The sequence below is a fragment of the Embiotoca jacksoni genome, unplaced genomic scaffold (genome assembly GCF_022577435.1).
Source record: "Embiotoca jacksoni isolate LCO1_2020_lvr unplaced genomic scaffold, fEmbJac1.0.p SCAF_22, whole genome shotgun sequence".
NCBI classification, from domain to species: domain Eukaryota; kingdom Metazoa; phylum Chordata; class Actinopteri; family Embiotocidae; genus Embiotoca; species Embiotoca jacksoni.
The window spans coordinates 11,477,243-11,483,303 of NW_027185363.1; positions in this window are offsets into that span (position 1 = coordinate 11,477,243).

The window sequence follows — 6,061 nt, forward strand, 5'->3', positions numbered from 1 at the left end:
AAACATTGTCGGGTTTCTCTTGCGTTGGCTAATGTTTGCCAGGAAAGGAAGTGACAGTGACGGCTTACTGGACGAAGACATTTTCACGATATTTCGGACAACACACTATAATATGACTTTTTTTCACATATTTTGGACGACATGCTGTAGAATGACTTTTTATTCATATTATGGACGACATCCTTTAGTATGACTTTTTTTTCACATATTTTGGACGACATACTATAGAATGACTTTTTATTCCTATTATGGACGATATGCTATAGTATGACTTTTTATTCATGTTATGGACGACATGCTTTAGTATGACTTTTTATTCATATTATGGACGACATGCTTTAGTATGACTTTTTTTTCACATATTTTGGACGACATACTATAGAATGACTTTTTATTCATGTTATGGACGACATGCTATAGTATGACTTTTTTTCACATATTATGGACGACATGCTATAGTATGACTTTTTTTCACATATTTTGGACGACATACTATAGAATGACTTTTTATTCATGTTATGGACGACATGCTATAGTATGACTTTTTTTCACATATTATGGACGACATGCTATAGTATGACTTTTTTTCACATATTTTGGACGACATGCTATAGTATGACTTTTTTTCACATATTTTGGACGACATACTATAGAATGACTTTTTATTCATGTTATGGACGACATGCTATAGTATGACTTTTTTTCACATATTTTGGACGACATACTATAGAATGACTTTTTATTCATATTTTGGACGACATGCTTTAGTATGACTTTTTTTCACATATTTTGGACGACATACTATAGAATGACTTTTTATTCATATTATGGACGACATGCTTTAGTATGACTTTTTTTACATATTTTGGACGACATGCTATAGTATGACTTTATTTCACATATTTTGGACGACATACTATAGAATGACTTTTTATTCATATTATGGACGACATGCTTTAGTATGACTTTTTTTCACATATTTTGGACGACATACTATAGAATGACTTTTTATTCATATTTTGGACGACATGCTTTAGTATGACTTTTTTTCACATATTTTGGACGACATACTATAGAATGACTTTTTATTCATATTATGGACGACATGCTTTAGTATGACTTTTTTTACATATTTTGGACGACATGCTATAGTATGACTTTATTTCACATATTTTGGACGACATACTATAGAATGACTTTTTATTCATATTATGGACGACATGCTTTAGTATGACTTTTTTTACATATTTTGGACGACATGCTATAGAATGACTTTTTATTCATATTTTGGACGACATGCTTTAGTATGACTTTTTTTCACATATTTTGGACGACATACTATAGAATGACTTTTTATTCATATTATGGACGACATGCTTTAGTATGACTTTTTTTACATATTTTGGACGACATGCTATAGTATGACTTTATTTCACATATTTTGGACGACATACTATAGAATGACTTTTTATTCATATTATGGACGACATGCTTTAGTATGACTTTTTTTCACATATTTAGGACGACATACTATAGAATGACTTTTTATTCATATTTTGGACGACATGCTTTAGTATGACTTTTTTTCACATATTTTGGACGACATACTATAGAATGACTTTTTATTCATATTATGGACGACATGCTTTAGTATGACTTTTTTTACATATTTTGGACGACATGCTATAGTATGACTTTATTTCACATATTTTGGACGACATACTATAGAATGACTTTTTATTCATATTATGGACGACATCCTTTAGTATGACTTTTTTTTCACATATTTTGGACGACATACTATAGAATGACTTTTTATTCCTATTATGGACGATATGCTATAGTATGACTTTTTATTCATATTATGGACGACATGCTTTAGTATGACTTTTTATTCATATTATGGACGACATGCTTTAGTATGACTTTTTTTTCACATATTTTGGACGACATACTATAGAATGACTTTTTATTCCTATTATGGACGATATGCTATAGTATGACTTTTTATTCATATTATGGACGACATGCTATAGTATGACTTTTTATTCATATTATGGACGACATGCTTTAGTATGACTTTTTTTTCACATATTTTGGACGACATACTATAGAATGACTTTTTATTCATGTTATGGACGACATGCTATAGTATGACTTTTTTTCACATATTTTGGACGACATGCTATAGTATGACTTTTTTTCACATATTTTGGACGACATACTATAGAATGACTTTTTATTCATGTTATGGACGACATGCTATAGTATGACTTTTTTTCACATATTTTGGACGACATACTATAGAATGACTTTTTATTCATATTATGGACGACATGCTTTAGTATGACTTTTTTTACATATTTTGGACGACATGCTATAGTATGACTTTATTTCACATATTTTGGACGACATACTATAGAATGACTTTTTATTCATATTATGGACAACATGCTTTAGTATGACTTTTTTTTCACATATTTTGGACGACATACTATAGAATGACTTTTTATTCATATTTTGGACGACATGCTTTAGTATGACTTTTTTTCACATATTTTGGACGACATACTATAGAATGACTTTTTATTCATATTGTGGACGACATGCTTTAGTATGACTTTTTTTACATATTTTGGACGACATGCTATAGTATGACTTTATTTCACATATTTTGGACGACATACTATAGAATGACTTTTTATTCATATTATGGACGACATGCTTTAGTATGACTTTTTTTTCACATATTTTGGACGACATACTATAGAATGACTTTTTATTCATATTTTGGACGACATGCTATAGTATGACTTTTTTTCACATATTTTGGACGACATGCTATAGTATGACTTTTTTTCACATATTTTGGACGACATACTATAGAATGACTTTTTATTCATGTTATGGACGACATGCTATAGTATGACTTTTTTTAACATATTTTGGACGACATACTATAGAATGACTTTTTATTCATATTATGGACGACATGCTTTAGTATGACTTTTTTTACATATTTTGGACGACATGCTATAGTATGACTTTATTTCACATATTTTGGACGACATACTATAGAATGACTTTTTATTCATATTATGGACGACATGCTTTAGTATGACTTTTTTTTCACATATTTTGGACGACATACTATAGAATGACTTTTTATTCATATTTTGGACGACATGCTTTAGTATGACTTTTTTTCACATATTTTGGACGACATACTATAGAATGACTTTTTATTCATATTATGGACGACATGCTTTAGTATGACTTTTTTTACATATTTTGGACGACATGCTATAGTATGACTTTATTTCACATATTTTGGACGACATACTATAGAATGACTTTTTATTCATATTATGGACGACATGCTTTAGTATGACTTTTTTTTCACATATTTTGGACGACATGCTATAGTATGACTTTTTTTCACATATTTTGGACGACATGCTATAGTATGACTTTTTTCACATATTTTGGACGACATACTATAGAATGACTTTTTATTCATGTTATGGACGACATGCTATAGTATGACTTTTTTTCACATATTTTGGACGACATACTATAGAATGACTTTTTATTCATGTTATGGACGACATGCTATAGTATGACTTTTTTTCACATATTTTGGACGACATACTATAGAATGACTTTTTATTCATGTTATGGACGACATGCTATAGTATGACTTTTTTTCACATATTTTGGACGACATACTATAGAATGACTTTTTATTCATATTATGGACGACATGCTATAGTATGACTTTTTTTCACATATTTTGGACGACATGCTATAGTATGACTTTATTTCACATATTTTGGACGACATACTATAGAATGACTTTTTATTCATATTATGGACGACATCCTTTAGTATGACTTTTTTTTCACATATTTTGGACAACATACTATAGAATGACTTTTTATTCCTATTATGGACGATATGCTATAGTATGACTTTTTATTCATATTATGGACGACATGCTTTAGTATGACTTTTTATTCATATTATGGACGACATGCTTTAGTATGACTTTTTTTTCACATATTTTGGACGACATACTATAGAATGACTTTTTATTCCTATTATGGACGATATGCTATAGTATGACTTTTTATTCATATTATGGACGACATGCTTTAGTATGACTTTTTTTTCACATATTTTGGACGACATACTATAGAATGACTTTTTATTCCTATTATGGACGATATGCTATAGTATGACTTTTTATTCATATTATGGACGACATGCTATAGTATGACTTTTTATTGATATTATGGACGACATGCTTTAGTATGACTTTTTTTTCACATATTTTGGACGACATACTATAGAATGACTTTTTATTCATGTTATGGACGACATGCTATAGTATGACTTTTTTTCACATATTTTGGACGACATACTATAGTATGACTTTTTTTCACATATTTTGGACGACATACTATAGTATGACTTTTTTTCACATATTGTGGACGACATGCTATAGTATGACTTTTTTTCACATATTTTGGACGACATACTATAGAATGACTTTTTATTCATGTTGTGGACGACATGCTATAGTATGACTTTTTTTCACATATTTTGGACGACATACTATAGAATGACTTTTTATTCATATTATGGACGACATGCTTTAGTATGACTTTTTTTACATATTTTGGACGACATGCTATAGTATGACTTTATTTCACATATTTTGGACGACATACTATAGAATGACTTTTTATTCATATTTTGGACGACATGCTATAGTATGACTTTTTTTTCACATATTTTGGACGACATGCTATAGTATGACTTTTTTCACATATTTTGGACGACATACTATAGAATGACTTTTTATTCATGTTATGGACGACATGCTATAGTATGACTTTTTTTCACATATTTTGGACGACATACTATAGAATGACTTTTTATTCATGTTATGGGACGACATGCTATAGTATGACTTTTTTTCACATATTTTGGACGACATACTATAGAATGACTTTTTATTCATGTTATGGACGACATGCTATAGTATGACTTTTTTTCACATATTTTGGACGACATACTATAGAATGACTTTTTATTCATATTATGGACGACATGCTATAGTATGACTTTTTTTCACATATTTTGGACGACATACTATAGAATGACTTTTTATTCATGTTATGGACGACATGCTATAGTATGACTTTTTTTCACATATTTTGGACGACATACTATAGAATGACTTTTTATTCATATTATGGACGACATGCTTTAGTATGACTTTTTTTACATATTTTGGACGACATGCTATAGTATGACTTTATTTCACATATTTTGGACGACATACTATAGAATGACTTTTTATTCATATTATGGACGACATGCTTTAGTATGACTTTTTTTTCACATATTTTGGACGACATACTATAGAATGACTTTTTATTCATATTATGGACGATATGCTATAGTATGACTTTTTTTCACATATTTTGGACGACATACTATAGAATGACTTTTTATTCATATTATGGACGACATGCTTTAGTATGACTTTTTTTTCACATATTTTGGACGACATACTATAGAATGACTTTTTATTCATATTTTGGACGACATGATTTAGTGTGACTTTTTTTCACATATTTTGGACGACATACTATAGAATGACTTTTTATTCATATTATGGACGACATGCTTTAGTATGACTTTTTTTACATATTTTGGACGACATGCTATAGTATGACTTTATTTCACATATTTTGGACGACATACTATAGAATGACTTTTTATTCATATTATGGACGACATGCTTTAGTATGACTTTTTTTTCACATATTTTGGACGACATGCTATAGTATGACTTTTTTTCACATATTTTGGACGACATGCTATAGTATGACTTTTTTCACATATTTTGGACGACATACTATAGAATGACTTTTTATTCATGTTATGGACGACATGCTATAGTATGACTTTTTTCACATATTTTGGACGACATACTATAGAATGACTTTTTATTCATATTATGGACGACATGCTTTAGTATGACTTTTTT